General features: G+C 40.2%; 1 protein-coding gene across 2 annotated transcripts in view; it reads right to left on the bottom strand.

Annotated features, from left to right (window-relative positions):
• The window catches only part of grin3ba (glutamate receptor, ionotropic, N-methyl-D-aspartate 3Ba), a 58,191-nt gene that overhangs the window by 27,190 nt on the left and 9,082 nt on the right, over positions 1-21,919 (bottom strand). The gene's annotated exons all lie outside the window — the stretch shown is intronic.

Here is a 21,919-nt window from a genome sequence, read left to right as displayed (position 1 = left end):
ATTATCATATGCAGTAAAAGACAACAAAACTCAAGCACTGTATAAGATTTTGTCACAAACTCAACTGACTGACTTCTCTCCTGTATGATTTCACATGGTTACAACTACAGAGCCCAGCTTAAGATAGCTTTCATATTGGGAGAAATCTGCATGCATCAGGGAGCATTTACTTTCCCTTTCACGATCGCAGTACTCTGTGGATAGGGAACGGTGGCAACCGTTATCCAAATGAATTAAATGTTTTTTTATTTCTATAAAAAGCAAAACGACAGTGGAGGCGTAGTGTAAACATAGCGGTGGCATATTCTATCCTAATTTCACCTTCACACTCCACCATGGCAACAGCTTTTCACCTCGACAAGAAATTTTGTCACATTTTAATATCGTGAGTCACACCCCTACTAACCAATCACTGCACTCAAAACAGGAGAATTTAACTTGTTTAAGATGATCAAACCAGTTATTTTTGAACAAACAACTATGGGCTGAAAATATTTCTTTTTTTTGAGAGACTTCAGTTTGGTTTAACTCTGTCACGGTGCACACAAGAACAAGATGGTAAGATCCAAGTGCAGCGATGTTTATTACAGGAGACTCCAAGCATGTAATCCAGAACACAGGCAAAGGTTAAACTCCACAAAAACAGTCCAATACAAAAAGCCAGAGAAACAAAGTGCACGTAACAAAATACAACAAACCACAACCAAGGACAGAAACAACTGAGACTAAATAGACAGACACTGATAACAAACACAAAACAGCTGAGTGCAATGAGTGGGATAATGAGTCCAAGAGTGAGTATGGGTATTGTAGTCCAAGGGGTGAAAACAAGAGTCCAAGATGGAGTGCCCTCTAGTGGCTGATAGGGCACTCTCACTGGTGATCATGACATTACCCCCCCTCAAAGGAGCGGCTACCAGACGCTCCACCAGACAAAACAAAAACACAAAAACTCAGGAGGGAGGTGGACAGGAGGAGGATCAGGGGGAGGGATGGTGGGCCAGCTCCAGGGTGCCCAACTGATAGCCAGGGTGGTGCTGGAGGAACTGACCAGGCTGGTTCCAGTGGTTCTGGAGTCCTGGCTGAGTGCCAGGGTGGCGCTGGAGGAACTGACCAGGCTGGTTCCAGAGGGTCTGGAATCCTGGCTGATTGCCAGGGTGGCGCTGGAGGAACTGACCAGGCTGGTTCCAGAGGGTCTGGAATCCTGGCTGATTGCCAGGGTGGCGCTGGAGGAACTGACCAGGCTGGTTCCAACGGTTCAGACGGCCTGGGCAGTGGCGGCAGGGCAGAAAGCCTGGGCGGCGGCGGCAGGGCAGAGGGCTTGGATGACGGCGGCAGGACAGAAGATCTGGGCGGTGGCGGCAGGGCAGAAGGCTTGGACGGCGGCAGGGCAGTAGGCTTGGACGGCGGCAGGGCAGTAGGCTTGGACGGCGGCGGCAGGGCTGGCCAAGGGTGCTTCGTGGCCATATCAGGGAGAGCGGGCAGCTCGGTGACGGCCTCCGTGGCCGTATCAGGGAGAGCGGACAGCTCGATGACGGCCTCCGTGGCCGTATCAGGGAGAGCGGAGGACTCAAGGACGGCAGCGGGCTCAGACTGGAACTGCTCTGGGACGGCAACGAGTTCAGACTGGAACTGCTCAGGGACGGCAACGTGCTCAGACTGGGCTGCTCTGGGACGGCAGCGTGCTCAGGCTGGGGCTGCTCTGGGACGGCAGCGTGCTCAGGCTGGGGCTGCTCTGGGACGGCAGCATGCTCAGGCTGGGCTGCTCTGGGACGGCAGCGTGCTCAGGCTGGGGCTGCTCTGGGACGGCAGCGTGCTCAGGCTGGGGCTGCTCTGGGACGGCAGCGTGCTCAGGCTGGGGCTGCTCTGAGAGCATCCTCCAGGCACGCAAGACCGCCAAAACATAGAACGTGAGGACAGCCCTCTTAGCCATCACCGGACTGATAGGGAGAGCATGCCGTACTGGAGCGGACTCACTGGCTGGAGCGGACTCACTGGCTGGAGCGGGCTCACTGGCTGGAGCGGGCTCACTGGCTGGAGCGGGCTCACTGGCTGGAGCAGGCTCACTGGCTGGAGCAGGCTCACTGGCTGGAGCGGACTCACTGACTGGAGCGGACTCACTGACTGGAGCGGACTCACTGACTGGAGCAGGCTCTGGAGTGGACTCACTAACTGAAGCGGGCTCTGGAGTGGATTCACTGACTGGAGCGGGCTCTGGAGTGGACTCACTGGCTGGAGCGGGCTCTGGAACGGACTCACTGGCTGGAGCGGGCTCTGGAGTGGACTCACTGGCTGGAGCGGGCTCTGGAGCGGACTCACTGGCTGGAGCGGGCTCGGGCTGTTCTGAGTGCATCCTCCAGGCACGCAAGACAGCCAAAATATAAAAAGTGAAGACAGACCTCCTGGCCATCACGGGACTGACAGGGAGAGCATGCGGGACTGGAGTGGACTCACTGGCTGGAGCGGGCTCTGGAGTGGACTCACTGGCTGGAGCGGGCTCTGGAGTGGACTCACTGGCTGGAGCGGACTCACTGGCTGGAGCGGACTCACTGGCTGGAGCGGACTCACTGGCTGGAGCGGACTCACTGGCTGGAGCGGACTCACTGGCTGGAACGGGCTCACAGGCTGGAGCGGGCTCTGTAGTGGACTCACTGGCTGGAGCGGGCTCTGTAGTGGGCTCACTGGCTGGAGCGGGCTCTGTAGGGGACTCACTGGCTGGAGCGGACTCACTGACTGGAGCGGGCTCTGTAGTTGACTCACTGGCTGGAGCGAGCTCTGTAGTAGACTCACTGACTGGAGCGGCCTCACTGACTGGAGCGGACTCCTTGACTGGAGCGGACTCCTTGACTGGAGCGGACTCCTTGACTGGAGCGGACTCCTTGACTGGAGCGGACTCACTGACTGGAGCGGACTCACTGACTGGAGCAGGCTCTGGAGTGGACTCACTAACTGAAGCGGGCTCTGGAGTGGATTCACTGACTGGAGCGAGCTCTGGAGAGGCCTCCGGGTCTTGGGGGATGGAAGCCTTCCTCCTCCTCTTCCTCCTTTTAGATGTGGGAAGCGGAGACTCAGTGCCAACCTCCTCTGAGGCCTCTGAAGCGGATTCACGGGCTGGGACGCACTCATGGGCTGGAGCAGGCCTTGGAAACGACACACGGGCTGGAGCGGGCACACGGGCTGGAGCGGGTGCTGGAGGTAGTCGAAGCGGCCCATTCCCACGCAGATGCAGGTAATTGGAGAAATTCCAAAAGTTAACCCCCTTACCAGCTCCATCTCCCACTGCGGCAGAGGTTTATCCAGACAGTTATTAATTGTGTCTTTGAGGACCGTATCAGAGAGACCATACCCCTCCGCCCGTGACCAGAACTTCTGGACGAATGCCCGCACTCCCATTCTCCTCTGGCGGAGAGTTGCCAAAAGGGCCTGAGCCTCCTCAGCCCCCACGGATGACCGGAGTCTCCTGCTGCTGGATCCTTGCATAGCGGTGGTTTGTTCTGTCACGGTGCACACAAGAACAAGATGGTAAGATCCAAGTGCAGCGATGTTTATTACAGGAGACTCCAAGCATGTAATCCAGAACACAGGCAAAGGTTAAACTCCACAAAAACAGTCCAATACAAAAAGCCAGAGAAACAAAGTGCACGTAACAAAATACAACAAACCACAACCAAGGACAGAAACAACTGAGACTAAATAGACAGACACTGATAACAAACACAAAACAGCTGAGTGCAATGAGTGGGATAATGAGTCCAAGAGTGAGTATGGGTATTGTAGTCCAAGGGGTGAAAACAAGAGTCCAAGATGGAGTGCCCTCTAGTGGCTGATAGGGCACTCTCACTGGTGATCATGACAAACACATGATTGTTTTGGAAAGTAAAGTAAGTGCATGAAAGCAATACAAACATTGTTATTGTTTAATTTCTTTAATCTTTACTCATAATTAATGTTTTATGGAATGCATAACCTTGTCTAACTCTAATGCTATGTAACGTGATATGTTGGACTCTGAAGTATTGTGCACACACATACAGTAGGAATTTAAATAATGAAATAAATGCATTGAAATAACATGACAATAACACTTTTCTTTGTTTAATCATACCTGACTAATGATTATAAACAGGTTGATGTGTTTTGATGAAGTATCTGTGATGCACTGTACATCAATAAATCAAATCAATCCTGTACTATGGGCACATCCATTGATTCAGGCTACAGCAGAAGCTTGTAAGTTTCTATACTATTTGAAGCTTCCACTTTTCGAACGTGGACTATGATAAAGTCCTATTTCACACGTTGTCACGTCATGTACAAAATATGGTTTAAGGTTTTGAAATAGTAATATAGTAACAATAGTAATATTTTTCATTTTTATTTGACAATAATGATAATAAAAACACTGTAACACTTTATTTTAGGGTTTTTAACTAGTTGCTTACTAGCATGCATATTACTGGAATATTGGCTATTTATTAGAACTTATTAAGCACATATTAATCCTTATTTTGCATGACCTTATTCTACATTCTTAATCCTACCCAATACCTAAATTTAACAACTACCTTTTTAACTTTTAATAAACTGTAAAATAGGAGTTTATTGAGGAAAAAGTCGGGTAACACTTTACTTGAAGGGGTGTGCATAAGACTGACATGACACCTTCATAATCTTGACATAAAACGTGTCATGAATATGAAGGAGGTTTTATGCATGTTTATGACAACTGTCATTAAATGTCATTCGCTCAATTATGTCATTTTTAATGCAAAGATGACATTGTTTGAGATGTCTTTGTTACGACAACTTGACATAAACCAATACATCATAACCTGTCAGTGTCTTTGTCATGACAACGTGACATTAGCAAAACATCATAACCTGTCATAAACATGACATAACAGATTAATTATCAAACTTAAAAAACTACTTAGCTTTATGGGTTAACATTACATTACATTATTTTGGTAACACTTCAGTATAGGGAACACATATATAAACGATTAACTATGACTTTTCCTTCAATAAACTCTTAATTTACTGCTTATTATAGTTAATTGTTAGGTTTAGGTATTGGGTAGGATTAAGAATGTAGAATAAGATCATGCAGAATAAGGCATTAATATGTGCTTTATAAGTACTAATAAACAGCCAATATTTTAGCCATATGAATGCTAATAGTAATAAGCAACTAGTTAAAAGACCCTAAAATAAAGTGTTACCATTATTTTATAACAGTGTCATCTTTTTTACGAAATTTGAAATTGTCTATGATCTGACCTTCTGTTGGAGGAAACTTAAAAAAACAAAAAACAAAAACAAAAAAAAAACATGAAATGAAAAATAGTCATGATGCTGTTATAAAATTATTTGTCAGAGTACTGTCACTTAATGACATTTTAATGACAAGTTCAATTTGTACCACTGTACTTGAGCTCAAGATACATATTTATGACACTATTATAATGGCCTCATGTCAAAACCAACGACATGACAGTTTAATGCAATGTTAACCGATAAAGCTAAATGATGTCAAGTTGTCATGACAAAGACACTGACAGGTTACGATGTATTGGTTTATGTCAAGTTGTCATAACTAGGACATCTCAAACAATGTCATCTTTGCATTAAAAATGACATAATTGAGCGAATGACACTTAATGACAGTTGTCATAAACATTCATAAAACCTCCTTCATATTCATGACACGTGTCATGTCATGATTATGAAAGTGTCATGTCAGTCTTATGCACACCCCTTCAAGTAAAGTGTTACCGTTTTTAGTCATATGATATTATAATCACAAAATGTGATTATAATTTTACAGTCCTAAAAAGCACAGCAAACATGAAGTAAAATAAATAAACAAAAACATATTTTAAATTGATTTAAATTTTTATTAGGGGAAAAAAAAAAATATCACAATTTGATTTTCCCCCCAAATCGTGTAACCCTAGTTAGGTCTTCACACTGACATCAAAACAAAAAAACAAACCCCACCATAAAATACAGATATCTTCAGGCTGCAAATGCATATTGTATTCCCTAATGACTATACGTTTGAATAAGTAAGAGGGAAGTCTGGGGAGAGTGTTAGATCTCCTGTGACTTCCATCTCCTAAAGCTGCCTTATAGGCAAATAGAGGAATATATTACTTACTCTGAACTTATGATGACCTCATACTCAAGGACCCTGAAAACAACACCCGTTTAGACGCAATCTTGGACTCAAACATGTGAATCACTTGAATGAAAAATAGACACTAAAACAGTGAGAAAGAACCGTCAGCTCTCATCTGAAATGGCTCCTGGCCATCTCTACACAGACTCTCTGCTGTTTTTGATGTGGACTGACAGGGAGGCGTGTGTGAATGTGCAGTGAGAGTGAGAGATGGGAATGCTTGGGTGTTCTGAGAGCGAGAGGGACTGTTTGAACCTGGTGGGGGGCTGCGAGCGAGCAGCACGTGGCCACGGCGCTAAAGAGGAGTCCCCACGCAAAGTTAAAACCCGTGTGACTGGAATAACATTACCGCCAGCGGCTCTGACACACGTCCCTGTGACTTTCACCGCTACTTAGGGCACACATAAATTAGCACTCAAACGGACGACTCCATGCGGTGATGCCAAACCGGATGAATTTGAAGATGAAATATAAAAATGCACAGTCGAAGTTCTGCTCTGTTGAAACAAAAGTATATGGCTTCAAAAAACAGAAACGGACCAAGGGGTTCCCGGGGTTGTGCTGCGTACATATGGGAGTTTAGATAAGAAGAGAGAACGGGGGCAAGCTTATCTTTTATTTACCAGTATATCCAGGTGATGCCAGGTGAATAGCAAACAAACAAACAAACACCTTCTGTGTGAAGGCAAACCTTCAGCCTTGAAGCCTCTCATTGCTCAATCGATCTCAAAACAGCTGCTCCTCCAAACAATACCTGTGCTCGGTAGGACATTAGCCTTCTCACGTCTAAATGGGTCCGCAAGCTGACAGCATCTGAACAGCATGAGCGGTTTGATTTGTTCTCTCCGTCTTGGAAGTTTAGCGGGAAACATCTATTTCCATTTCCACTTTTCCTACACCTTGCGAGCAATTTTCACAATCTGTCTTAACACCAGGGAGAAATAAATGGGTGCTATTTTTTAACTGACAGCTCATAAATGGCCCAAATGGCTGTAGAGTAACATTTCATTAATATCTAATATGGCAACATACGGGTTTTGCGGACTAATACAAACAGTAGTCTGGCCATCAAATTATCATGCAGGTGTAGAGACGGACTTACTGAATCTATCTGTCACTCTCACACAGCAATGGCACCTGATCCACAAACAAACCATAACTGAGGAAAGAAATTGGAAATTACTGTCTATCTTCCTGAAACAGATGGCTAAACTCTTGTAAAACCCAATGATTTCTGGCTCTGATAGCTGATAAACTTTTACCTAATTTTGAAATTATGGTCCGTTTCATAGCTTCGGCATTTAATTTTTTATATTATGAAAAAAAGAGAGATAATTCAGCAATACCACTGCATAACGATGATTTGCAAAACGAAGTATTTTAATAAATGACTATTCAGTGAGTTTTCTAAATCACTAGATGACTATTTAAATTAAGTTTACTCAAAAAAAAAAAAAAATCTTACTCATCCTCACGTCGATCTAAACCTGTATGACTTTCTTTCATCTGTGAAACATTAAAGAAGATATTTTGATGGTAAACAAACAGTTTTGGTGATTATTGACTTCCATTATGCCCCCCCCCCCCCCCCCCCCCCCCCCCCAGTAATCAAAATACAGTAAATGATGACAAAAGTTTAATTTTTTGGGTGATCCATCTCTTTAGGGAAGGCCTGTATTATCTGGTTTTAGGTCATTTCCACCAAATGGGTTTCACATGGGTTCACAGTGCAATTGAAACAGGGTAAGCTGTGACATAGAAAGGCGGAAGATAAGAAAAAACCCGTAGGAAAAAATCCATTTCACACTTTTAGTGCCCTGGTAAAATATCATACAGAATAAAAGGCTAATTTTTAATGCCTATTAAAGGGTTAGTTCACCCAAAAATTAAAGTAATGTCATTTATTACTCACCCTCATGACGTTCTACACCCCAAGACCTTCATTCGTCTTCCGAACACAAATTAAGATATTGTTGATGAAATCCGATGGCTCACTGAGGCCTACATTGAGAGCAAAGCCATTCAAATTCTCAAGGTCCATAAAGGCAACAAAAATACTTTTTGTGCGCCAAAAAACAAAATTAAGACTTTTCAACAATATCTATGTGGGCCAATTTCAAAACACTGCTTCAGAGCTTTACAAATCAAATCAGTAAATTGGAGCGCCAAAGTCACGTGAATTCAGCAGTTTAGCTGTTTGATTGGAGATCCAAATCACTAATTCGAAACAAAAGAATCATAAAGCTCAGAAGCTTCATGAAGCAGTGTTTTGAAATCGGCCCATATAGATATTATTGAAAAGTCGTTATTGAAAAGAAGTATTCTTGTTGCTTTATAATATTTAGATAGAACCACTGAACTCACATGAACAGTTTCAAATATGTTTTTAGTACCTTTATGGACTTTGAGAATTTGAATGGCTTTGCTCTCAATGGAGGCCTCACTGAGCCATCAGATTTCATCAAAAATATCTTAATTTGTGTTCCGAAGATGAGCAAAGGTCTTAGGGGTGTGGAACGACATGAGGGTGAGTAATAAACATTATTTTCATTTTTGGGTGAACTAACCCTTTAATAGTGAAAGAAGTTTTAAAGAACCAGATGGTCTGTGACAACCAACAGCAGGGCCTAACAGGGCCATGCTAACCAGCCCAATCTCGACCCCTTGGGTCTTGCTTTCAGAAACAGCCTGAGGAAGCATAACAGAATGAAACAGATCTTAGGTGTCAAGATGCATTTCTAAAACAAAACTATTTTTAACTTGACATGTCACATCAAAAACACAACATTCACGGTGCAAAATGTGACGCAACAGCCTCACGATTTCTGTCTGCATGTGTACACAAAATAACATTTAAAAAATGCACAGCCTGTGGTAAATGGTACTATAAATGCCAGATATTTAATTTATATATAGATTTACTTCCAAAAAAATGTCAGTCGACATAAAAACGGCGAGTTAGGATTCTGCAAAACAATAGAACATTGGTTACATCAGACGATCTCAAGCCCCATAGTAATTGTCTTGACATTTAAAGGTGGACTTGTTACAAGAAGTGTATTGATACAGTGCTTTAAAGGGAATGAATTTAAAGACCAACTTTCTGAGAGAAGATGTCTGCAATGCTAACGCCATGCTAAAATCCTCTCAGAGAAGTTGCGTACTGCCACAAAAAAATCAGAAAAGAAAATATAGACCTTGTCGACCTCACTAATTCAGAAATTAGTTCGTGGGCGACTAGTCAACCATCCTGACTCATCCCTACTCTGTAATCAACTTTTGGTATTTTTTCCATCTTCTTAGTTCCACAGCACAGTGCCAAAGTGCTTTAAAGTCATAAAAAAAAAACTGCTTATCTAGATGTAAAATTGTGCTTCACAAAGTTTTGAGGAGAGAAATATGAGGAAAAGTTACATCAATACTGCTTCTCTATTAAGAGTGAAAGTAACTTAATTAAGAAAGACCACTGCGGGGACCAGTAAAGATTTACTAACGTGAAAAATTTCAAAACCCTTACACAGTCTTTTAAAAAACAAAACAAATGCTTGATTACAGAATGAAGACGAGACTTTCTTTAGGGTTCTGACTGACACCTGAGGTGCATCATGTGGGGTAGTGTAAATCACATAAAGAAGTGATTTATGCAATGAATGTATCATTATACATAAAAATTGTTTGGGGTATTATGACCTGAGGAGTGATTCATGCTCATGTATCTAGAATATTTATTCAAATCAGTCTAAAAAAAAGGATTTAGCATAATTGCAAAAAGGGTGAGCAGCTTGTATGTGATGAAGAGAGTAGCTATCATGCTTCATAAAGTGTTCATGTGGCTTGAAAGTGATGCTTAAATACTTTCTCAGTTTGCCATACTGAGTGGCGTCCCCTCTGTGTTTAGTTAGCCACATCATTAGGCATAAGTGTGTCTTAGCAAATGTGTGACATCCCAAGTCTCAAATGATACCCGAGGCTCACTTCGGCATCAGATAAGCGGAGAGATGGCAGCTCTTCATAATCTCTGCATTATCATCAAAGTGATTTATGTCTTGTTTTACATTTTGATCTGCTATGACAACAATTAAAAACATGAAGGAAAAGAGTAACTTCTGATGCAGTGTCCACTACTAAAACTATAACCTTTAACCCATCAAGGTATGATGTAATATCCAAGCCAACATGGATGATGACCTTTGACCCATACCCATAATTCTATATGACTGTCCTCGTTATATGTCTTTGGCTGCATCCGAAAATGCATACTACCCTACTATATAGTTGGCAAAAAAAAAACAACAACAAAAAAAAACAGAATGTGAAAAGAGTATGTCTGAATTTGCAGAATTCATAAAACAGTAAGGCAAAAATCACTTGGATGACCTACTATTTCTGAAGTGTGCATCCATTGGACGCTTTATTATCCCATGAGGCCACTGGAGAGGATTTGTAGATGGCAGTGAAGCGATGCAACTGACGCTGGTAGGTCACATGATAATGATAATGACAAGTACTCACTCAAAAGAAGTACCTACTAAGAGAGTACGTGATTTCGGACACAGCCTTCATGTTTTTTTAGGGCTGTGAAGAGATTAAAGTTTTTAATCTAATTAATTACATGATTAATTAAATTAATCACACATCAATTTTGTCTGAGAAATTACCCCCAAAAGATAATTTGAAGCCATTATTGTGTAAAATGTCAAATAGATATTACAAAAAGGTAGCTTCAGACAGAAATATTTGATTTGATTCAACATAGAATTTATTACACATGAACTTTTAGACCATGAGGTTGAGTAAAGGATGACTGAATTTTCATTATTGGCTGAAACATACCTTTATTTTATTTTATTTATTTTATTGTTATGAATATGGAAATATGAAATTATTTCTTTAAATAAAATAGACCCTAAATAAGAAACTAAAACAGCCAGTAAGTGGCGGTAAATGTCTTAATGATGAAGTCGTTCGTTCATTCATTCATTCGATTCATTCAAATAGCTTTGGTTTGTTCAAAACGCGTATTCAGAAATGAAACACTGCTGTGTTTTGCGCAGAGATGAACAGTCTGCTTTGTCTTTATATTTTCATTGCCAAAATTGAACAAAACAGACAGTATTGTGTCTAAAATAACAAAATATTAACTTATTTAACTTCTTATTTTACTATGTCAGGGTCAAAAACAGCAATCATGTAATATTGCACTTGTTACTCGTGTGATATTACTTAACTCATATGATCTAAATATGAGACAAAAACTGAAACAGGAGCATTTTGCCCTGCATCAATATTCATCATCAATAAACTGTATGAAATGTCAGATATCCTATATAGGTTTGGGGTGGTGCAAGTGCGTTAAATGCGTTAAAAAAAATTGAATGCAGTACTTTTTATCGTAATTAATTAATCTAATTAATGCATTCAATTGACAGCCCTTTTTTTTTTGTATTTATTTGTGACAACATACATTCAACATGGCTAATGGTGGTGAAGCACAAAGTATCACTATAATATCTACCATTGTTCTTTGGAAATTTGAGAATATCCTTTCAGCTCTGCTGTGACAATTTCTATTGTGACTGTTTAAAATGAAATAAAATTAAATAGATCGAAGAAAGATCTAATAAAATAAAATAGATCTTAGAAATGATTTATGCTATGTAAAGCATAGAAAATATTTTTATATAATTATAATAAATTATAAAATATATAAAAGTGCTTCTGTTTTGTAGAAACAGAGTAATATTCTCTAAAAAGCTAGGGAGTTATTGTATTTTTTTTTTCTGGGTAAGAAATAATAATTATTATATATATATATATATATATATATATATATATATATATATATATATATATATATATATATGGCATCATAAGGTTAATCAATTGCTTTAGGGATTGTGCATGATTAGGGGTAATAAATTGAATGGTAGTATTATGTGTCAAAAGATATGACTAAAACAGCACTTTCATTTTCTTATCTTAACTGTGCATATGTGGCACAGGAATCAAAACTTTACATGGTGTAATGATGAAAGGGAAACATTAGCCAAGAAACCCCAAGCTCAGCTCTTTTAGCAGCTGCCAGTGTGAGCATTTTGCCGCAAACTGATTTATTTTTTTCTCTTCAACGGAGGAAAGTGTTTTTGTTTTGTTTTTTTTGTTAATGCTGCTTGTTACATTTTTTTTTTTGCGTATATCACTACATCACTGTCTATGTGCACCGCTGCGCCCAGTTTGCATCTGAAGTATAATGGCATTTCTGTGTTATTAAATGTTTGCTGCCTAGACTCTGACCTGTTATTAGTCTTGATAACATTTCCAAATCTTGTTTGTTCCACAGTGACCCTAATATGACACTGCAAAAATGTCCCATTCTGTGAGTGAAAGGAAAGCCCATAAATTTATAACTCCATAGGATAGAAAACAACACTGTAATGAGGCTTTGAAATCAAAGTTTTTTTTTTACACTTTATAATAGGAGCGATCACTCACATTAGGCCTGGTGAATAGTGCAAGGCGCACTCCCACTGGGCGATAAAGTAATATTTGAAAATGAAAGCCATTTGGGGAAATGCGAGTTTATGAATGAGGTGATTTACCAAATGATCCTGTCCAAATTCACCAGAACAGAATCTTAAACATCCAGCAGTGCACGACAAAACAATAAGTCTTCGGCGAAAGGTGCGAAAGCTGTCAGACAGCAAAACATGGAGTTTAACAAAATCTTTGGACATTAGTTTGACGTATTATTTGAGAAATTATATTACTATCATAAAGCTTCATCTATTACTTTTTCATTAAATGGAAACTGCCTACAAAGGCTGGCAAAATATGCATGGTGCCTGCTTGGGAATTAGAAATACCATTTTAGATATTCCAACAGTGAACTTTAAAATGTCTTAGGGATAAACTTTAGCGGCGGCGGCTTTTCGTGCGAAGAAAGTTACAGTTAATTGCGGAGACAGTCCTTGAGGAGCTGTGATTTAGTGCTGTGCTTAAGACCATAATGTTGACAAAGCAGGATTGCACTCTCAGTAACTCTCAAAAGTCTAGGTCATCCTCACAAGGTTTGGCCACAGGCGCTCAAGTTGCATTTAAGGAACTATGTTATGCTGCATCACTGCACCAAACAAATAATAATAATAAAAATAATAATAAAAAAACATTTTGTTTATAATTTAACACCATGTCAGCTACCACGGCTATATTCATGGTGAGAAAAAAAGTGAAAAATATAATAAATAAATTTGGACAAACAGGAAACACCACCCCAAACTCTTGTCATTGGCTGAATCAGAAACTGACATGCTAGACTGCACAAACTACAGTGTTTACACATTTTAGGCCTACTTAGTTGTTATTTACATTAAATGTAAATGTTTTAAAACAAAAAAGAAATACACGTTACAATTTTAGGACGCTGTGATGTGGAAAAATACTTATATTATACTTTTTTTTTTTAGTTCTTATCTTAATTATGTAATGACACTAAAAGTTAAAATTTAATATAACAGGGAGCACTGATAAAAAATGAATTTATTATATTAATATCATAATTAGATACCTTTGGAAAAATTATCTAAATAATTATCTAAAGACAAAATACAAGTATAATGAAAATCTAATTATATGTCCCGACTTGCTCATCCAAAAAGTTCCTACTTAATTGACTTTTGTTAAGTCAGGCTGATAAGAAAAGGTTAATGTTAACTTTTCTGTTTAATTGTAAAAAGAGTTTGAATGCTATTAGTGCTCTGATGGCCAGAGGAGACCTCATCCCCAGATAGAAACGGACAATGATTAGATGCCTTCCCAGCGGCCTCTGACACCTCTACCAAAATAAGGGAGCTAAAAAGCAATAACAAAACAGCTCCTCAGGTATAGTAAATCTCTACATAGAGTATGCATAGGAACAATTTGTTAAAACTAACATTCTGCTCTGAATCCAAAATTCTTGCACTCTCTGGAAAAGTGTTCAAAAATCCTTTTAACTGTGATGTAAATAAATGTACAGAGCCGTGTTAAAATTTCTGATCGCTAAGAAGTTCATTAGCATTACTTCTGCAAGGCGTACACTGCGTTTTGCTCAATTAGCAAAGAAAGCAGTAGGCAGCAAGAGCTGCCATCCACAGTCAGCCAGAAATGCACTGAAATCCTCTCTCTGTACAGCCTGGCATATGCAGCCCGCTCAGCCCAGCCTCATCTAGACGCTTCATATGCAAAGCTGCTCTCAGAATGTTGACTGATAGCATTTGAAACGTGCAAAGGACATCACAAGTAAAGAATAATCTTTTCAGGCTTTATGCAAAAATATCTTCACTCAAACACGCTATCTGATTCAAAGCCACGCTGGTGGTAGGCCTGCGCCACTGTGGTCTATAGAAAAGATCCTAATATATGATGCATGACGCGTTATGTGTCCCAGGATTAATGACATTAATCCATTTATGATTCATTATCCATTAATATTTGATAAAATTTTAATTAACTCAAGGGTAAATTCATGCTTTAGGTAACCCTTTTAAGCCAGACCTATGAAATGTTGCTACATGCAAGTTGATGGTGTCACAGAAACTATGATATAAAAGATATAAACTGACTTCATGCTAATGGATGAAAAGCCAATTATAATGATGGCCTGTGATAGAATGTGAAGACTTAACAAAATACTGTTTCTTCTTTGAGTGCCTTTCAATATTAAACCAAAGGCTGCTTTTAAGCTCATGTTCCAATTCCTCAGTTTTGGAAAGAGCAGCAGCACCTCTCTGTTGTCATCACCGAATTTCCCTAATCCAACGACTATCGGTCTGTGCTTTGCAGATAATGATGATTTCATGCTTGGATCAGTCATCCTTTTTCAAGTTTTGGTTGACATTTACATGGTCTCTGCTCAGAAAGAATAACATTTTTCAATCGATGTCTGAACACGGCAGGCCTGAATCCTCCCAGGAGGTCCAGATGCCAAAAAACAGAGTCTGTTGGTGGGTGGAAATTTATCAGGATGAGGTGAGATGAAGGCCTCTGGTTGATGGCTTTGGGAAGTGTATAAAACTCTGGAACAGGATGTCTAACTGTGAAAATGATCTAAAATTCAGCAAAAAGATAGTGGTTTTCTAGAATATAGGTGATTTGATGGATATATTTCTCTGAGGCCGAAGGCAATGAATTCCAGAGAAGGTTTATCATTTGGGACTAAAGGCAGGTAGCCGTAGAGCTAGAGTTATCTTTGTAAGCCTTCTGTACTGAAATACTGTACATTTATTTCATGAGTCTCTCTTAAAGTTCAGTGGGCTTTTCAAACTGTTTCATGCCAAGGACCCACAAATATGATTATCCAGTCTGGTCTGATTGTTTATACTTCGGTATTAGTATGTGACATTTACAGGGACAAAAATGTTGTACTTTTTGTATATTTGGATAGATACTTAAAAGTACAACATAGATATATTAACAACATCTAAAACATACACATTATTATGCATTTACGGCTATTGAAAGGTAAGATATTCATGAATCTTTCATAACAAAAAAACATAATTTCTTAAAAATATACAGTATAAAGAAAAATGTAACAAACAGGCAAGTATAATTACAATAATTTATTTATTGCGAAAATAAAGTCAAAGAAACAGTACCAAAATAGTCCAAATGATGATGTGTTGCATTAGCCGCTTTTCCACTGTCGGGCCAGTGCGAGCCAGGGCTTTCATTGGACCAGGCTAGGCTAATAGCCTCGGACCTGTAGCACCGAGCCTAAAACCACACTGCGTTTCCACCGTCGGGCCAGAAGCTCCGCAGCACTTCACTAAAACCTGCCCGTAACACGTCTCTGGAACAACGTCACACAAACCCAAAAATACGGCCTCTCCAATGACAGTCCCAACAGTTATATTTTCAGTCTGAGAAACAGAGGCTTTATTTTATGAAACGTGCGAAGCTAAATATGGACATCAGACAGTCTGGTAAGAGACAAGACATACTGACAGATAAAATAAATACACAATTGTGATTACCTATTGTATTTACCAGGTTTACTATGGTAATAGCGTGCATAGTCTTTTGCATCGTATATAAATATTGCCTTATACGGTGATTAGAATCCACATCTGATCACAAACAGAAGTTATTTCAAACACTGTCTGAAAGTGAGTTTTGAGTCTTTAATGCTGATTTTAGCTGGTATATGAAATCATCCGCAGCACTGGCATCTCCAGATTCAGATAAACTCGGCCTTTGTTCGTAACCATTCCCTCAAGCCTGAACTGGCCCGCTTTGGACCAAGGTATTCGGTTGGCCAAAAAACCTGGCCATTGGCCCCGAGGAAGCCCCAACAAGGCACGATCAAGCCCCGGAAGTGACAGTGGAAATGCGACTGGCCCTGGCACACACTAACACGCCTGCTTTAGGCCCAACAGTGGAAACGCAGCTATTAACAGTCCTCTCTTGTGGTATGCAATAGTTTTGTATGAGGTACAGAGCATAGCCTCTCGGTTACTATTGTAATCTCCATTCCCTGATGAAAGGGAACGAGACCTGGTGTCGATGACTGACTCAAGGGGTTGCACTTGGGAGCAGCAAAAACTTCTGATACTTTGAGTAAAGGCCCATGAAAATTGGTGAGTGGAATTTGCATGTGCCACTCCCCCCGGACATACAGGTGTAAAAGGAGCCAGCATGCACCACTTATTCAGGTTTAGCGATTTAAAAGCGAGGTGCAAAAGAGGGAACACCCCTCCCCCCATCCCAGTAATACGTCAAATAACCGGTGGGAAAATTTCCTCACCATCACAACCGTAGCGCATACTGGACATAGAAACGACAAAGCTTGGTCCCTAAAAGGGATAGTGGGAACTTTGGGCACATAGCCCGGCCGGGATCTCAGGATCATGCAAGAGTATGCCGGACCAAACTCAAGGCATGTTTCGCTGACAGAGAATGCCTGCAGGTCCCAAACCCTCTTGATGAAGGTGAGCGTGGTCAGGAGCGCCGACTTCAATGAGAGGACCCTAAGCTCGACTGACTCCAGCGGCTCGAAAGGAGCTCTCTTTTGGCCCAGCAAGACCACAGAGAGATCCCATGAGGGAATAAGGTATGCCCTAGGAGGATTAAACCACCTGGTGCCTCTGAGGAACCTGGTGATCAGCTCATGCTTTCCTAGAGACTTATCATCCACTGCGTCATGATGTGCCATTATGGCGGCCACATGCACTTTCAAGGTGGAAGGGGACAGCTGGCCCTCCAATCTCTCGCAGGAAGGAAAGCACTGATCCGACCGCACATCTCTGTGGGTCTTCCCCTTGGGAAGAACACCAGTTCACTAACAGATTCTATTTAAAAGAATACAGCCACCTCATAGAGGGGGCTTTGGCTTGAGTGATTGTGTCACCGCTGGCCCATATGCTCAGTCTGAATTGGCAGCGGAGCAGGTGTGGCAGCCGCAGGCGGATGCCCTCAGCGACGAACAGACGGATGCAGGGCCTCAGCATCCTGAAGATGGCAGAGGAATTGCACTGAGGCAGGATGTGTTTAATGGCCTCTGTCTGCTTTTTTACTGCCGAGAACTGCTGGGCAAAGTCCTCAACAGTGTCACAGTGTCGCGAGATGGAGGGCATCATGAAAGTGAACTTTGTCTGTGTCCTGCATCTTAGCAAGGATGAGCCAGAGATGGCACTCTTGACCAAAATAGTGGACATTGCCTGGCCGAAAGCTGATCACAAATGCAGTTCCTGCATCAATCCCAACTCAGGACTACCTTTGTGCAGATTTTATGCCTTGGCCTTTAAGCCTTCGCCGTTAGAGACAAAGTAAACTTACAGGCCCTGGACAGGAGTCTAGGACAATTCCACCAGGGCATAAATCCACCGCAATCGCACGCTCCACCTGAGGAACCTCCATGCCCCACCATTGAGGGTAGTGAGGATGGAAGAAATTGACTTCGCCAGCTCTTCATGCACTTCTGGTTGTGAGTCATGCTCCGAGCCCAGATACCAATCATCCAATCGCAAACGCTCAGGACATTGTGGAGGATTTCATTCCAGCCCAATGTTCACAGCAGTGCATGGCCACAAGCATGGCCGCCAACTCAGCATCGCACTTGGGCTGGGCTTCTCCATCTGAAACTGTGATCAATAATTCAACCTCATTTGGAGCCCCAAGCGAAAACTCAGCTGCATCATGTGACGCAATGTTGAAGTCTTACGGGATCTCTATTGGGTGCAATGTGCAAGACGAGGAATGGGAGGTTAGTGGAGATTTACCTGGCGGAAAAGCTTGTTGCCCTCAAATCGCTAGCTGCTGTGGCCTTGTGCAATGCAGAAGGACCAGGACGAGGAGCAGCTGAGGTGACTCCTTTTACTAGAAAAAAAGAGTTGTGATTGCAATATTGCCATGGTCATGTTCTTGCAGTGAACCATTCACGAACGCTGTCTCAAAAATTGTGGCCATCCGAGTACAAAAGATATCGACCGAACCCAGAAACACACAGGAAGTAAGGCATCTTTAAAAAGATGCTTTCCATCTGTGTTTGCTGTTTTAGAGGAAGCTTGCTCTTTCAAATCATTGAAACACCCAGGGGAATCTCACACTGCACTTATCCATGCAAGGCTTGGAGAGAGATCGCTGGGTAACACTTTATTTTACAGTGCCGTAGGTACACGTTACTACATGTACTTACTATAGTAATAACAGTAAATTATGCATACTTACAAGTAACTAACCCTCAAACAAACCCTAACCCTAACCGTAACTCTATAGAAAGTACATGTAGTTAATTAATAGTACTCAGTACTTTTTTGAGTGATTACAATGCAACTATGGCACTGTAAAATAAAGTTTAACTGACCATTGTACTGCGCCGTAACACCAGCAATCTTTCTCAAACGAGGTGAACAGAATGAGCTTGTGTATAGATGACACGTCGTTCGGCTTCGAAGAACAAATCTGAATGAGTGATGAAATGGTGCGCGCCAGCTCCTTTGCCCATATGCCTGGGGGAGTGTGTTCAACCTCATCTCATTCCCGGGGGAAACACAGCATGTTGCAATCGTGATAAAGCAGGCGAGAGCCAATGAGCGTTTAATATCACTGCCCTAGAACTTTGTCATAAAGCTTCCATAGATTTGGATGACATTGCACAAATAAAATTGATTATTGATTAAAATATGATCATTTTATGTTATGGTTTTGGTGTCTTATGTTTTTTATGTTTGTTTGTTTGTTTTTTGAGCCACAGCATATTGATGAAATGCTTTTTTGTCCCACGGCAAACAATAAACATTACATGAAGTAACGGTTAAAAAATTACAGAAATGTTATTCATTTTAAAGTGTGTTGTTGTATAACATTATGTAGTCCTTCAAAATTAGTTTGCACCAGAAGTCTCACTGAAAAGAATGAAATGTCATAATTTAAATTAAGTAAACGAGTCAACTGCATTAAATAAATGAGACTGAAAATGATAGCATTTATCACAAATGCAACAGAATCAGCTGATTAATTCCATGCATTAAGTATTAAATTAGAGTTTTTAAACATTTGTACATCTGTAAAGTTGCTGTTATGTTGATAATTTATGTTTTAGATGATGTCAATACATCAATATGTTACATTTCACTGTCTATACAAACGTAAGTAATTGTACCTGTGGTAGAACCACGTTTTATGTAAAATACACAAGAAACTCATGAGATCATTTTGGATTATCCCCTTATATTATTAAAGCTGCACGATAATGGTTAAACGAATGTTTTGCTCAAATTATTATCAAAATTATTGCTATATATATGTCAATAATTGTAATTTGTTCTATGGCTGTATGACATTTTTTTTGTGGAGAATATTGCAATGAAGATCACTAAACTCCTACATCTTTTTAGTGTTTTCAGATTATCGGTGCTTTTTTTAACAGTAGGCCTATAGAGACTAGAGAAAGTGCATGTGCATGGTTGCCAGATTGCAAAGATTAGTTAAGCGGAGTGTCTATTTACACTAAGAGCAAATAGCGTCCCTTTCTGGCAAATGCTATTTACACTAGCTCCACCCACCAATGTCTGGTTGGGCCACTCAAGTTTTAAAAAAGACATGCAGAGTCCAGCGTCTTCAGTGGCGCAGCAGTAGTGAGTAAGGTTTGCAGACCTGGCCTTTAATGCGATCGACACAAGTTCGAATCTGCCTTTTGCCCAACTAGCTTTTATTTTTTATATATATATATATATATATAATGAAAATAATGTTCTAAAAGTGTTTAATAATATTAAAAGTGTTTATTGGGTAGGGTTAGGTGTAGGGAGGGTTTTTATTCTCCCAATAAGGTAGCATCCATTAATAATCCTAATAAATATAATCATTGCATCCTGTTAATGTACAAAAATACTGAGGTGCAAATAGTATCTGCCAATATAAAGTATAGATAGCATCTAATTATCTATCGCTATTTTCACTTAGAGTAAATAGTATCACTTAGAAATGTATGCATCTAAGAGAAAAGCTCTGTTTGGGGGATTTAAGCTCTTTTTCAGTAATATCAGGCCAATATTGTGAAGGTTATTTTTAATTAATCAAGAGAAGTAAAAAATCGTTATCACAACTAAAATATGATTAATCATGCAGCCCTAGTATATATAATACTATTATCTAGGCACAAGAATATTTTTTTTCCCTCAGGCCATCTACCTCATGAACAGTTAAATGTCCCCACTGGGCAATAAATGTGCAAGACAAAACACTAAATATACACTAATATTCATTTAGCACACCATAATTCTTATTCACATTCCCTTGCGTTGTATATAACAACTGAACATACATATATTTTCCATTGTCTGTTTTTTATATTGTGTATTTATTTATTTTTTTTAATCACTTATTTAATTTTATCATCTTGTCGCTGCATTCTGTCTGTGCTGTGGAAGCTTCTGTCACCAGTACAAATTGCTTGTATGTGTAAACATACTTGGCAATAAACTCTCTGATTCTGATCTATAACCCTTGTGCAGACCCTAGTTTGAAAACGCCTGAGTTAGGATATGAAAGAAAAATCACAGCAGATCATCTCACATAAATATAAAATCCATATCAATGCAACGCCTTGTCTAATTTGCCAAATGGCGCCAAGATTAAAAATAAATTCAGAAAACCAAACCAACAAATAACACATACCCAAGTGAGAAGAAAAATAAGACATATTATATACAAGTTATTTTTTCCTCAAACATCTTTTCTGATTTAAGGAAAAATATTATCTACGAGCAATTCAAAAGTAGTTTGATGGATTTCCAATGGAATAAAATATGATGTCTACTATATAATAAAGAGTTAAAGACATATGTTTGGCATTAAACTAAATATATTTCTAACTGTAAAAGGGCATTTCTTCAGCAATTGTTTTACCTGTCAATGCTTTGCATTATCCTCATACAAAGCATCTAAACCCTCATTAAATCATGAGTGAGTGATTCATTACTAATGACAGCCGATGTTCCAATGTTTCATAATGCCTGTGGATTCAAAGGTGAAGCTGTAAATAAACACGGGCAGTTGACGTCTGCTCCCTTTAGTCCTTTGCGTTGGCTATATGGGGGAAAATAATGTTATAGGAGATGTCAAGGCAATGCAGGTCATGTTTTCAGATTCCCTTGAAATGGCAAATGGTAAATGAAAAAAAAAAAAAGATGAAAGTTAACAAGAATTCTGATAGCCAAGCAATATGCATTTAGGGGGCTGGACAACCTTGCAAAAAGG

Source organism: Megalobrama amblycephala, linkage group LG17 (assembly GCF_018812025.1).
Source record: "Megalobrama amblycephala isolate DHTTF-2021 linkage group LG17, ASM1881202v1, whole genome shotgun sequence".
Taxonomy (NCBI): domain Eukaryota; kingdom Metazoa; phylum Chordata; class Actinopteri; order Cypriniformes; family Xenocyprididae; genus Megalobrama; species Megalobrama amblycephala.
Note: the sequence above shows the minus strand (reverse complement) of the source record. Positions and strands in the feature narration are given on the sequence as shown.